Source organism: Physeter macrocephalus, chromosome 20, assembly GCF_002837175.3.
Source record: "Physeter macrocephalus isolate SW-GA chromosome 20, ASM283717v5, whole genome shotgun sequence".
NCBI lineage: Eukaryota > Metazoa > Chordata > Mammalia > Artiodactyla > Physeteridae > Physeter > Physeter macrocephalus.
Window position 1 is genome coordinate 94,965,884 of NC_041233.1, and position 15,572 is coordinate 94,981,455.

A 15,572-nucleotide genomic window follows, 5' to 3' on the forward strand; every position below is an offset into this window, starting at 1 on the left:
AAAAAAAAAAAAAAAAAAAAAAAGAACAAAACAATGACATTCTTTCTACAGACTATTAGAGAAGCCATATTCTTCCACCTTCCAGAAAGTATCACTTTCTGAATATTTTCCCTATGTTTGTAAACTGTATGTCAGGAAAAGAGACTCAAAACATTACTTTTAGATTATGCCTTCTTAGCAGAAGACAGGAGACCAATGTTAGTCACATCAATGTTATTTTAGTCTTAATTCAGGGAAAATGCTCAGTCCATGTTATCTAGTATTCTATTGTCTGTTTCAGAATAAAATGGTTATCTTTTCCGTTAAACTTTCCTAAGAACCAGAAAACTAAACCAATCTTGAATAGTTTAGTCTAAATTGGGAAAGTTATCAAAAATCTGATGATATGACCATCCAGTGTCACAGTGTTGTAATGGGTTCTATCTAACCTCCATTCAAATTATCCTCATTTTTCTTTTTAAAATTCTTTTTTGGAAAATAATTTCATTTTCATTTTTTAATAATCTCCAAGTTAGAAAAAAACACCTCATTTATTTCTTTCTGAAGCTAAAGTAAGAGAAATTATGCATGTACATATTATAAATGCACAAATATAAATACACTGAGTTATAGACCTCTTTGGGGAGTATGGCAGCAGAACTATTCCAAATGAAATGCTAAATTTAGTTATGATGCCTGAGCAATATTTAATATTTGCATAAGACATCTGATTGACCTCAATGCAATATTAATACCACTAGATCCTTTAAAAGCTGACTGTACTCAACAAAGAGATAAGGAGTGAAGAAAAAAACAGGTGTATTTGTACGAAATGCACATAAATTATATAAAATGAAAATTATCTCCAGAGACATTTGAAATTAGGCTCATTTTGTTGACTGGTAATTTTTCTCTAACTTCATTTTCATATAACATATAAATCACCCACAAGAAGGTTTTAAAAATGGGTCCTGTGGTAGCACCCTTAATTGAAAGTCAAATCCTGAATACCAAGTAATTTAAATGAGCAACTATTACAAGAATGTACTTTCTATAAAGCTAACATAAGACCGTTTTTTTCTGGTTAGGTTTCATGTAAGGATCATCTGATCAGAATTGTTTTACATGTTCATGCCTAACAAAACGAATGCTATATATCAGAGAGTGGCAGACATAATTAAAGTTTCACTGTGGCAAATGCCTGCAAAGTTGGAACAAAAATGTATAATACCAAGTTATGTTGCTTAATTTTCATCAACCTCTTCTCTATTCGGTAATACAGTAGCTATTTTACTAATTTTTTACTCAATTGACTATGTCAGCTCTTATCTTTACTTATTAAAAACTTGAAATATTGCAGGGTAAATCATAGATTTGCTCAAAGTAAGTTAAAGATTGTATATTTATTTCTGCAGCAACATAAGACAGTTTAGGCACACAGTAAAACCGTTATATAGTTTTTCAAGCTATAAGTGCTCGTAAGAGACATGACTAAAATATTGAACTTTGTACTTTCAAATGCACCATTAACATTTTTAGCTTAGAAGCCTTTGTTTCCTAAATATAAACAGTCAATGTTAAGCAGAAATGTCAAGAAATCAATAAAAAGTAATTAGGAAAAGTGTTTAACGTCCTTGAGAAAAGCTCTGAAGGCAGAAAGGGAGCTTCGACAGAGTGAACAGTCAACATTCCTATGTTTTTTTTCCCCCTAATAAAAAGAAAAGCCAATCATTTAAATTACTTTTTTTAAAAAAATAACCGTATAAATGTCAAATGTCACCCTGGGCCAGATTGCAGTTAATGAGGTTGCTTTCCATTATAAAAATTCATAGCTGAAAACTGCCTTGCAGAACTGACTCTGCTACACGGTACGAGATATAGCCATGCATGGTGACAGACAACAAAGAAAACCTCATTTTAATACATAGGTGCTTTGGTAACTATTTCTATCATCTCTGAGCAAAGATACTGAGGGAAAGGAGATTATTATTGAGTGACTTCAATGAGCCAGTGAAAAATACATATGACCTCACAAAGTTCTCCCAACAGCCTGTAAGTTCTGTATTATTTCCCCAACTTACAGGAAAGCAAATGATGTCTCAGAGAGATTAAGGAGTTTGCCAGCATCCTACAGATGGAAAATGGCAGTTAAGATTCAAACTCAGATCTCTGAAGACAACGTCTCTGTGCTCTCCAAGGCACCATTCAAGTATTTTGAGTATTTAAAATGGTGGTTCTTATGATTTTGAGGGCCATTGACTCCTTTCAGAATCTGGGGATTTTTGTTTACACATGCAAACAAAGAACTAGCAAACAATTTTGCAGGTTCATGGACCCCTTCCTCTGAGGCCAATTCATAGTTATTCCCTCGATCTCCAGTTAAGAATTCTTCATGTGAGATCAGACTCTAAAAGAGCTTTGACTTCTTCTCTGATTCAGAATGCTCCATATTATGATTCCATCAGAGATAAGAGAAAAAGCTATTCCCTTCTATTCATTATTTTTACTTGCTTTGTTTCAGAGGCCTTTTTCAATAATCTGTGGTCACTATATTTGAAGCAAACATAGGAACATTTAAGAATGTCTCCAAAACTATTGCAGGATCATGATTAGATAAAATAATATAAACTAGGAAATGAAAACTTATTTAGGAGGTTTATTTGTCTTTTTTGTGGTATGTAAGTATAATTAGGGTGATTGAACCTTTAGGATTTTATTACAAATACTGTCACTATGTTTCACAGGTTACCTATGATAATGAAAGACTATCTTATTTAAAAAGTGCCCCATAGATTAAAAAAGCACTTTGCGCCTATAGAAGAAGGCTAGTGACGGGGAGGGGGCGAGGAAGAAGAAGGTCTCCAGCTTTTTCCTTTTTATTGAGAGAAGAAAAATACTTGATAGTTTTACATATCCTTATTTTTAAGCATTATTTAATACAGAAACCCAATTTTCTGAAAGGCAGCTACAGCAACAACTTATTTTAACAAAAATCACATTCCTTCTAAAAGAAAACACAAATACCATGGACTTCTTAGACATATTTTTATTTATGTGTTTGTTTTGAAATACACAGCTTCAAAACACCAGGGGCTGTACTTAAAGCTTTTTTAAATATAACTTTTTTTTAACATCTTTATTGGAGTATAATTGCTTTACAATGGTGTGTTAGTTTCTGCTTTACAACAAAGTGAATCAGTTATACATATACATATGTTCCCATATCTCTTCCCTCTTGCGTCTCCCTCCCTCCCACCCTTCCTATCCCACCCCTCTCGTGGTCACAAAGCACAGAGGTGATCTCCCTGTGCTATGCGGCAGCTTCCCACTAGCTATCTAATTTACATTTGGTAGTGCATATATGTCCCTGCCACTCTCTCACTTCGTCACAGCTTACCCTTCCCCCTCCCCATGTCCTCAAGTCCATGCTCTAGTAGGTCTGTGTTTTATTCCTGTCCTACCACTAATCTCTTCATGACATTTTTTTTTCTTAGATTCCATATATATGTGTTAGCATACGGTATTTGTTTTTCTCCTTCTGACTTACTTCACTCTGTATGACAGACTCCAGGTCTATCCACCTCATTACAAATAACTCAGTTTCATTTCTTTTTATGGCTGAGTAATATTCCATTGTATATATGTGCCACATCTTCTTTATCCATTCATCTGTTGATGGACACTTAGGTTGCTTCCATGTCCTGGCTATCGTAAATAGAGCTGCAATGAACATTTTGGTACATGACTCTTTTTGAATTATGGTTTTCTCAGGATATACGGCCAGTAGCGGGATTGCGGGGTCGTATGGTAGTTCTATTTGTAGTTTTTTAAGGAATCTCCATACTGTTTTCCATAGCGGCTGTATCAATTTACATTCCCACCAGCAGTGCAAGAGGGTTCCCTTTTCTCCACACCCTCTCCAGCATTAAATATAACTTTTAATAGAAACCTCAAAGTTGAATCATCTTAACGTTTAGAATGGAAATCCACTCACATAATTCTAGATATTATTGGCCATGAAACAGAAATGTTATTGCCTGAAAAAAGGTACTTTATTTTGCATTAAATTTGATTGAAATAATCTCTGTCTGATTTTTTCCCCCTCTTGTGAAATGCTCTGAAAACAATTTTGAGGAAGCATTTTGCCTTTAGTGACTTATGTTCCTACTGTCCTTCTCTCAAGAGGATGACAAGATGGGAAGGAGAATCTAGCTCTTAAGTCTGAACAATTTTCTTACCTTATGACATTATTATTACTCATTTTAGGTAATATTTTGTTACTACTACTAATCAATATAAATATAACAATGCATGCTTATTTTATAGAAATGGAATGGCAAGTTTGCTGTATCTAATAATTGGTTATGAATTACTCCAATTAAGTGAATTAAAAGGACCATTTATCAAGTGATGAATAAGCATTGCAACCAAGCACAAAATGCACTTTTCCTTAAAATGTACTGTTGTCTCTTTATATGGATTGCTTTTAATTTTTCCAGAATATTCAGATAACATTGGAACAAAAGAAACAAAAAACTGGTTTCACAATAGGACTTTTTAAACTTACTAAATAATTGAAATTATATTTACTTCAATAATCATTAAATAGCATTTATCTATAAAGAAACAAAAAGATTCATTTCTAAAGCTTTCTTTCTGTTGAAATCCTATTCCAACTGAATCAAGTTACACAAGTGAAATGAATTATCTGGGGAAATATCCTTTGAAAAAACTTAAAATTCTTTAAGAAAATCACCAATCCCTTCCTTAGGACTTCAATTTAGGACGACTACAAAGGAATTTTTAAAATCTTTTTGAGGATCTGTAGTGTTTGTCATAATTAAAGGCTAACATTCCTAAGTGAAAATGCCGGTCCTCTTTTCCTTAAATTATTGTTATTTTATAATTCTATAATCTTGGGAAATCACACACACACACACACACACACACACACACGCACACACGCACACACACCCTTATACATGCTCACAACCCCCAAAGTGAACTGTCCATCATACACACAGAAGTCTTTTCCCAGGCACGAGGCCAAAAGGATCCCGTTTGAATTGCTCTGTAGGACACCACGCGGTGTTTCAGATCAAATAAGAAAACTATATATACATATTTTTTTTCTTGTTTGCCTACCAGATCCTTACAAGTCCCATTTATCCAGTAGTAGAAAGATAAATGAGAGAAGATATAAAATATTCAAATACGTCTATGCCGACATAAGATCTACTTATGAACAGAGTTAACATTTGAAAATCTTCAGCAAAGTTTTCATCCAAGATGGGTTTCTCCCTGACAGTCACAAAACCTTTAGTCTCATTACCCTGCTATCAGCTCAGAGTCAGTCCTCAGAGACAGATTTAGTATCCGTGAAGTTGTCTAAACCTTGGTTTGGATCATTTTTATGAGTCCAATTTATCTCATTCTGCTAGGTCATCTCTCTGCAAGGCAATTCCTCTTGACTCCATGTACATCCTTTACATCCATGGGTGTCTACTCCATCCCTGTGGTCTAAAATTGGGCAGACTTCTCCCATACTGTCCACTACCCATCCCTGTATGTCTGGGCTCCTAAAAGAATCTCATTCTTTTCTCTAATTTACAGCCTAGGACTAAACCTTTTGTGTTTAATGATAAACTTGGTATTCCTGGATTGGACCACACTCTCTTATCATTTTCCCTGGTCCTCTGGCTCCTTCCACTCCCGACTGCTTTATAAAACCATCTGTCTGACTGAGCCCCAGCCCCCAGGAAAGGAAAATCTGAAATGCTGGCTCCTCTGTTTGGCCCCAGCCTCCCAGCAGTATGGGTTACACAAGAAGGGATGAGACTCTTTCTGCCATGTCCTAATCAATAGTCCTTGTTAAAACATAATCTATCAAAGGCAGTTTCCTTCTCTAGGACTGGAAGTACAGTTCCCTTCCTAGATCAAGATTCACTAAGCTGTCATGCCCTGCCTGAAAGCAAGACGGCCAGGTTTAGCAAATAAAAATGCAGGATACCCAATTCAATTTGAATTTCCTATCAATAATGGATGCTTTTTAGTGTAAGTATGAGCCATGAAATATTTGGAACATACTTTAACAAATTATGCCTTGTTTATCAGAAATTCAAATGTAACTGGGTGTCCCATAATTTACCAGGCAACTCTAACAGTACATGACATTATAATTGTTTCCTTTGCTAAGAAAATGTACAGTCTCACACACACTCACAGAGTCATAAAAATGAACCACGAGGCTGTATTTTTTTCATTCGGTCCTATAACTGGTTTTATCAAACTGGCACAGAGATTAGAACTATACTACTATTTTTTTTTTTTTTTTGCGGTACGCGGGCCTCTCACTGCTGTGGCCTCTCCCGTTGCGGAGCACAGGCTCCGGACGCGCAGGCTCAGCGGCCATGGCTCACGGGCCCAGCTGCTCTGCGGCATGTGGGATCCTCCCGGACCGGGGCACGAACCCGCGTCCCCTGCATTGGCAGGCGGACTCCCAACCACTGCGCCACCAGGGAAGCCCATATACTACTATATTGTTATTTCTGACACTGCACTTATCAAAGTGCACTAACTTTTTTTGCTTCTCTTTTAATTGAAGTATAGTTGATGTGCAATATTATATAAGTTACAGGTGTACAACATAGTGATTCACAATTTTTAAAGGTTATACTCCAGATCTAGAGTTGCAAAATATTGGCTATATTCCCTGTGCTGTACAATATATCCTTGCAGTTTATTTTATACCTAATAGTTTGTAACTTTTACTCCCCTACCCCTATATTGCCCCTCCCTCTTCTTTTTTAATTGAAGTATAGTTGATGTGCAATATTATATAAGTTACAGGTGTACAACTTAGTGATTCACAATTTTTAAAGGTTATACTCCAGATCTAGAGTTGTAAAATATTGGCTATATTCCCTGTGCTGTACAATATATCCTTGTAGTTTATTTTATACCTAATAGTTTGTAACTTTTACTCCCCTACCCCTATATTGCCCCTCCCTCCTAGAGGTTCTATGATTTTAAAAAGGGGATTACACAATATATCAGTGATGCTGGTGGTTTGGGTTAAACTCAACAATTTTCATATTTAAGCAAGATCTGACATGATTTTTATAGATCACAAAGTGCTACATCTTAATCTTAATTTCAAGCATCCTAATTCTAATTCCTCAACTTGTAACTGGTGCATATTGGGACGGGAAAGAAAGAGTAGATCAAAAGGCGATCCCCTGTCAAAGTGGAAAAAGACCTAACGCCCCTCACATATTTTCTATTTCTATAAATCTCTAAAGCAAAAATTGTGCCATTTTAGCAGTTTTTGTCAAGGACGGCAGAAGCCAGTTAAGATATGGTGTCATTTATCACATGCTAATTGCTATTCTTAAAAGTTATACTTAAAATTAAAAAAAAAATCACTTGGCTACCAAAGAACATGTTAGTGTTCAGAATTTCAAAATACATTTAACACTACAAACAACTACATTTTATTAAGTCAAGCCAATATTTTCAGTGGTCATAAAAAAGCACATCCCAATGATCACAAATCTAGAGTGACAGGCGTTAACTGCATCTCCATCCCCACAGATTAGTAATTTCATTGATGAGACCTCCTATAGCTTTTACTGGCCATCAGCAGATGAGTGAGGGGGTCTGGGTGACTAAATGCACCAATAAAACCTTCCTGTAAATGATAAATATGAGCTTGTTTGCACTCTGACTTGAAGAATGCTGTAGTTTAATGGTATTTTTCAAGCAGAAATAGTTGAACCTGCTCCACTAATTTCATGACAGTAGTGGCAAAATAAAGCATGAAATAATCATTGTACAAAAACACAAGCAGCATTTATGCATTTTTCTCAAGTCATAAAGTGGTCTAGCTTTGGGAAATCAGACCTTGCCTTTTAATACAGATTTTGAACTCCTCCTTTGGTTTGCTTGTTTATTACGCTGTTGTCTCATCATAAAATATGTAAGGACTTGTTTCTAACTTTGTCTACGTGACATGGAGATTCATCTTGTAGTCCATTATACGAAACCTCCTTGTGTCTTCTGCAAAGCTGTTTATACAATTTAGTCAACCTTAGGAGACTTCAGCCTGCAAGTACTGCCGCTCCTCAAAGGAAAATATCCAGATTATAAACAGACCCTTAAAATAAGAAATAATCATTTTGAAGATTCAATTCTAAATTCATTCAATCCAGCTCAACAAATCGCCGTAAGAATGCACCAGTCTGGGTTTCCCTGGTGGCACAGTGGTTGAGAGTCCGCCTGCCCATGCAGGGGAATCGGGTTCGCGCCCCGGTCTGGGAGGAGCCCACATGCCGCGGAGCGGCTGGGCCCGTGAGCCATGGTCGCTGGGCCTGCGTGTCCGGAGCCTGTGCTCCGCAACGGGAGAGGCCACAACAGAGGGAGGCCCGCATACCACCAAAAAAAAAAAAAAAAAAAAAAAAGCAGTGAGAGGCCCGCGTGCCGCAAAAAAAAAAAAAAGAAAAATGCACCAGTCTGTCACACTTTTTATTTTAATATGTACCCCCTCCCTGCCACCTGTAGTGCCTCCCCAGAGAGATGGAGAATAGGGAAGAAAAAGTTAAGGAAAACCTTCTTTTTAGGCCACCTTGCATATATCATTCCTCTGTTAAGATGGCTGGTGGGCAACTGGCAATTTGTTAAATTAATTCATTTCCTCGGAGTCATTCTTTGTTACTCAAGGGCCACAGCTCTGGTCTATAAAGAGCCATTAGTTTAAAAGTGCTTGTTCAGCATATTCCATTTTCACTGATGGTACCTGAAATTAATCAGTATACGGCAATCAGCACATGCAAAGGAGTCAGAGGGACAGTGATAGTAAGACCATCTTTATCGGGAGTCACTACTGTACGGGGCTAGCATGGCCCTGTAGGAGACTTTGCTTTTCCAGTGGTTGAATTTGTTCTATCACTAGCTCAATGAGAACAGTAGGTATTTAGTCATCAGTTGTCTTAAAAGTCCCCCAGTTAAAAACCAGAGCGTAAACTTTAAGTTGGGTGCATATTTTTACTCCAGATTCTTGGCAAAATATTCCTGTGTTGGTTCCAGATCTTTTAAATAGCTTGCTTTGTTATTATTTTTTTAGATAGAAGCCTGTGTATAAGAACAGATCTTTGTTTCTATATTTTCCTTCCTGTGAGTAGACTGACCAGAAGAAAATAAATTACATTTTCCTTACCCATCAATTTATCAAGAAAAGACATGAAAAATTGCCATCAGAATGGCCTCTTACTGAAAAGAGTCCCTATCAATCCCCAAAGTCCTGAAAGAAACTATTTTAGAAGAAGAAAAATAGGTAGAAGTTAAAGAGAAAGTAATACAATAGTCAATTCTATATAAGACATAAGATTTGTTTATATGTGTTTATGTGGTAGGAAAAATTCTCTTATTCCAAGTACTAATGCTTCTTCAAAGATATACAAATGATATCTAGCTGATGAAAAATTCCGAGATTTCTTCTACTACATGTTCCTCCCACACTTTTAGAGACTGGTATCATGTGTCCAATTAAGAACACTAAACCAAGAAGTTAGCTTTGCATGTACCTTCACGAACAGAATTTTTTTTTTAATGGCCTATTACTATTAGGGGAAAAAAAGACTTAATTTGATCCTGTTATTGATTTTCTGACTTTCGATTTGATGTCTCAGATCTCACTAGAAATGCCTAAGGCATCTGAACAATTGTATTGCTTTGCATGTAAGTTTTAAGTATGGCATTATAGCCCAGGTCAAATATTTGTGAAAATAATAAAAATTTTAAAAATCATCATCAGGACAGTTCTACACTATCATGGGACAAAAGAGATCAAAGCTTTTCTCAGCTCATTTGGGAAACAAAACAGATGAGAAGATGTTTCATCTCTAGCAGTATTTATGAGAGTATTCAGCCTCCGTATAGGACAATGGAGGAAAACAAAATTTGAAGACTCCAAAGGGGTCAGTGCAATCCTGCCTCTGATCAGCACTGTTTGTGTTCAGGCTCTAATTGGCTCAGACTTCTGTGAGGCTTCAGGGGGCAGACAACAAGGTTAGAGAGGTGGGAATGCCTCTGCAATCTTCATGTATTATCTCTGAACCCCCCCATCCTTTGACCAAGATAAACACCATTCCTAAAGAAATCCAAATGCAAAAATACCTCTGTAAACAGAGAACAAATATAATTAAATGCTACCCAGTTAAATTATTGATTCATTTCAAGTAAATCAACATCACCCTCAAACAAATTGGCACTTTTAAGGTACAGGTGTTAATGTTTATGCTCGCTTGCCTCACTGTTGAAAAATCCAACCATTGGGGAGAGGAAAGCGTAAGAAAAAAACAAAAATAGGACCGTAAGACCAATTAAAATAGTCTCGGCAATCTTATCATTCACCTCCTTTTCTTGATTCCTCCATCCCTCAAGTTCCAAGAGCTATTTTGCAAATGAAAATTCACCATAATACTGAAAACATTACCAACGTCCATAATATCCAGAAATCCATTCCCGTCTGAAAACTCATCTCTGCCAAAACAAATGACCAAACACAGGTTGTTTCAAGCAGGTTCACTTGATTTTCTATACACATATGATTTCATGGATGACCATTAGGCACATTTGGACTTAGACTGACATGCTTTTCAGAAGCACAAACGTTTTCCCACAAGCTTCCCAAGAGAAATAATTGAGACTGATGTCCTGGAGTCATTTTTTTACACGTGGGCAGTCTCTGATCAATGTGCAACATGTTTTCCTTAAATATCCATTTCTTACTGATTTTTTTGGGGGGGGTTATAACTTACTTTTATTCTTACAGTAAGAAAAAGAATTCAAACATGTTTTCCATTTTTGGTATTAGGTGTGCACCCACGTTTCAAAGATGAGATGAACATTAACTCAATTCTTTTAGCCGATGTGCAGGATTAACCCAACGTACCAATTAGCAGGACTGAACAAAAGAAGGATTTATTGTATTTGTGGTGAAAAGGAAGCATTTGTTGAATAAATAGAAAAGACTGCAGATTTTTTAGAGGTACTTTTGATCTAAATTCGATTTACATAGTTATGCAATTTGTATAATAGTTTGTACATATGTGGAAAGGTAATTACTTTGTCTCTTGAAGAGAATTTACTTTTAACCTACCTAGACAATTTGATTTTCTGTTTGTCAATTTTGAGTTAGAATAAAAGCATTCATTTTCTTTCTTTCATTTCCTTTACAATATGGCTAAATTATTTCATCAGTTATACATATTAAAATATTCCATTGTTCATTATCTCACTTCTTTAAAAATGAAATGGAAAACAATCGAATAGGTTATATATACCAATACATATTTGGAATCAATTGCATTGAATTAATAAATTTTTTGCTAGCTACAAACACAAAAGGCAGATGTAGAGCTCCAGTGAGAACACCTGCTTCAAAAATATCCTGATTTGGACTTCCCTGGTGGCGCAGTGGTTGAGAGTCCGCCTGCCGATGCAGGGGACGCGGGTTCGTGCCCCTGTCCGGGAAGATCCCACATGCCGCGCAGCGGCTGGGCCCGTGAGCCATGGCCACTGAGCCTGCGCGTCCGGAGCCTGTGCTCCGCAACGGGAGAGGCCACAACAGTGAAAGGCCCGCGTACCGCAAAAAAAAAAAAAAAAAAAAAAAATCCTGATTAGCTGAGGGGCAAGAGGAAGAGGAAACGGGAAGTAACTACTATGAGATTTGTTCTGCGGTGATGAAAATGTTCTGAGATTAGTGGTTATGGGTCGCACAACTTTGTGAATATACTAAAAGCAATGAGTTGTACACTTTAAAAGGGTGAATCTTATGGTATTGTGACATACCACAATGAAGTTTTGGCAAAAAATCTTTTCTGATACCTTGAACTATTAAACTCTTAAACAGGAGATATGCACATTTGAATATTTTCTTAAATACATCTTTGTCCTGTTGATAACGAAACCCCTATATTACCAAATAAAGATTTCCACACTGACATTACAGTAAAATTTGAGCCACTAATAATATGAGCATGTTTCCAGAGAAAAGATGGCTCAAGACTACAAAAGGCAAGAAATTCTAAAAGAATAATCTCAAAAGCTGTAATAATCTCATTTATGTGTTGACATAAAACAAAAAACAAAAGAAGCCAAAAAATTTTGTTTTCTTACAAAAGAATGGAAGCCATCTTTCCATTCTTTTTCCAAGTCCCAATATTAAATTACGTCTACATTTGACTAAGTTCAAAGATGGTTCGCACAATCAGACAACTGTCACATAACTCTATTATATTTAAGGCTCTCCTTTTTAATTTAAGTATAGTTGATTTACAATGTTGTGTTAGTTTCTGGTGTATAGCAAAGTGATTCAGTTGCATATATATATATTCTTTTCCCTTATAGGTTATTACAAGTCACTGAATATAGTTCCCAGTGCTACACAGTAGGTCCTTGTCATTTATCTCTTTTATATATAGTAGTATGTAACTGTTAATCCCAAACTACTAATTTATCCCTCCCCACCTCTCACCCTTTGGTAACCATAAGTTTGTTTTCTATGGCTGTGAGTCTATTTCTGTTTTGTAAATAAGTTCATTAGTATCATTTTTTTAGATTCCACATATAAGTGATATCATACGATACTTGTCTTTCTCCATCTGACCTACTTCACTTAGTATGATAATATCTAGGTCCGAAAGGTTTTCTTCTGACTTCTCTAGGAAAGCAGATTTTATTCTTTACAACTGTATTAATCACTAACCCAGGCAAGCTGTTTAACTAATCAGAATCTGGGTCTGACAACTGCTCTAATTTACTGATTCCATTTTGGTGCCACCATGGGCCCACCAGGCGCCTCAATCACTGTCAGCTACAGGATAGGAGGGAGTAGACAAGTTTCATTTTTAATGATTAATTAATTAAAGGCAGGGCTTCACTTGCACGGTGCCTTTATCTATGCAAAATTACTCATACATAGCCTCAAAACTAATTGACCCTGGGACACACGCACTCATATGAAGTGCGAACCCAAATACAAATTCACAGGGATGAAATAGACAGAACATATATCATTTATTTAAGATAGTTAAGTGTACTTGGCAATGTAACAATGGGTGAGTTAGCTTTAGGGTTTTTATCACTGGAAGCATTTACAAAGGCAGTTGTGGAATTTCTTCCGGGAAGATTTATGCCTTATTTGAGAATGGATGAGGTAGGTAATGTATTTCCTTGGTCTATCTAGGTGAAGTTCTATCTGAAGGTAGTGGTTAGACTCAACGCCCTCCAGAAATCCCTCCTAGCCTTAAGATTTTAATATTATATGAAAAGTCAAACCCAAGTAAGTTTTATCATCTCACCTCCATGATATATTTGGTCCAAAAAGGACAGAATAGAAATTCTCTGCAACTAGCCTTGGAAAAGTGGAATAAGCCATAGAGGATGCAAAGGCCATCCTGAATTAAACTGAGGCGGGTGGGGTAGGGTGTGTGTGTTTTCCTTCCTTACCTGGGTCTCCAGCTGACCTCCTCCTAGGTCTTTATTTTGTCATTATCCCTTGTTATAGATGCTCAGGGCTCTTTTATGGGCCCTTTATTCCTAAGACTTTTTACCATCTGGGTTTTCTCTCTAGTGCAATCAGAGACAGGTATGCTGCTACTGTACCACCTTAAAGCTGTGCTTATGTTTACAACGCCCTTGCTCGAATGTGGGCACATCCTACCCAGCCCCTGGAGAGCTAGAATATCCTGTCTGCCCTCATAACTCTCCTGTAATGAACTTTTCTTACAGTTGAATCACCAATATGTATTTCTTGATGTGACCCTCCTTCTACCCGTTTTTCATTTTCCAGCTGTCCCTTGAATGCTATATAAAAAAGCACATTTATTCTCTGTCCTTTACTTATGCATTTACTCATTGAAAATCGCTGTTATCTTTTCCACACATTGATGTCTAACAGATTGTGCCATATTATACCGAGGTATCACTGACAGCACTGAAATTTGCTTTCCTAATTCGTAATAAGCCGAAACTGTAATTCAGATGTTATAAAAAGCAACAGTGCCATACTCCCCTGATTTATGAAAATCATATCAGCTTCTGCAATTTATTTTTGGTAACACAGTTTTAAATTGATTGCCGTGTCTTTTGATCGGTCTCCTATTGCTATATACCAGCCAGTTCCAACACACACACATATAGGTTGGCTTTTCAGCTCTAAATGTAATCAGCTCTCTTTTTTGGTGAGTCATGTAACCGGCTGAAATTCTACTGCAGTGTGCATTTATTCTGAGGACTATATCAGCCCCAGGAAAGAGTCTTGACAGTTGAGGGTAGTTCAACGTCATCCTATCAGCCAATAAGAAAGCTTTTTCAAGTTCCTATCTATAGAACAAAGAGGTACTTATTTAGCACAAAGCAGTCCTCTGATTTGTTCAAGTCAAAAATGAACGGTTAAATCTGGATATAAAGTAGGAAACATTTAATAATTAAATTCAGAGTTTCTCTGAATTATCATGATGAAAATTATAGGCATGGCAAGTTCAGACTGAAGACGCGTCCAGGACTGTCGCCTCTGGCGTGCCATAGTAATTCTTCAACAGAACAGAATGACGCAAGCTCAGCCCACGTGATACTACTTCAATCCACTCTATGAAGAACTTGGTCTTTCAGCTCTAAAGTCTAACGTAACAATAAAGTCGGTTATCCAGGTGGAAATGCAGGCAACGTCCACGCAATCCTACAGTTGATAGAACTTTTCCTCTCTTAACTGGCATCAAGTGTACGACTCAGACATATGAAACAGTCATTAAAGATTGATTACATTGCGTTTAAGGTTCTTGGAAAAGAATTATGAGAACCTGTGAAAAAAGTTTTAAAAGACAGGAATAGGGAAAAGCAGGAAAACATATGAGGGCGCTTAACATAATCAATATTTCTTTCTTTTTTTTTTTTTTTTTTTTTTTTGGCGGTACTTGGGCCTCTCACTGTTGTGGCCTCTCCCGTTGCGGAGCACAGGCTCCGGACGCGCAGGCTCAGCGGCCATGGCTCACGGGCCCAGCCGCTCCGCGGCACGTGGGATCCTCCCGGACCGGGGCACGAACCCGCGTCCCCTGCATCGGCAGGTGGACTCTCAACCACTGCGCCACCAGGGAAGCCCCATAATCAATATTTCTGAGATGAGGATAATTTTCAAGACTCTTGTTACGTGCCCAGAGATGGCTGTTCATGGAGTTAAATGTTGATGGAAAGCAACTTGAGAAAATTGAGGAGGGCTTTCAATTGAAGAGCACTATACCTTTTTTTCACTAAGGAAAAAGAAATGTAGATTTCCACCACTTATGTATTTTTTGCCTCTCTAAGGTAACTAAGGAACTTTGAAAACGAGGAGGATCGTGACATTATCCAATACGATCCAACTCCTGGGAAAGCTTTTCTAAGACAGGAGCGGTCTTTTCCTTTTCCCTGTCTCCCTGAGACTGTTGGTTTTGATGGGAACCGTTTCCTTCACATTATGCTTCAGTGACATAAAGATCTCTTTCAAACAAAACAGCTGAAAAAACCATCCTCATTTCCTCCCGGGGTTGGAGGTG

General features: G+C 37.1%; 1 protein-coding gene across 6 annotated transcripts in view; it reads right to left on the reverse strand.

Moving 5' to 3' along the window:
* Positions 1-15,572, reverse strand: part of NRG1 (neuregulin 1) — a 1,065,472-nt gene that overhangs the window by 54,267 nt on the left and 995,633 nt on the right. The window lies entirely within an intron of this gene.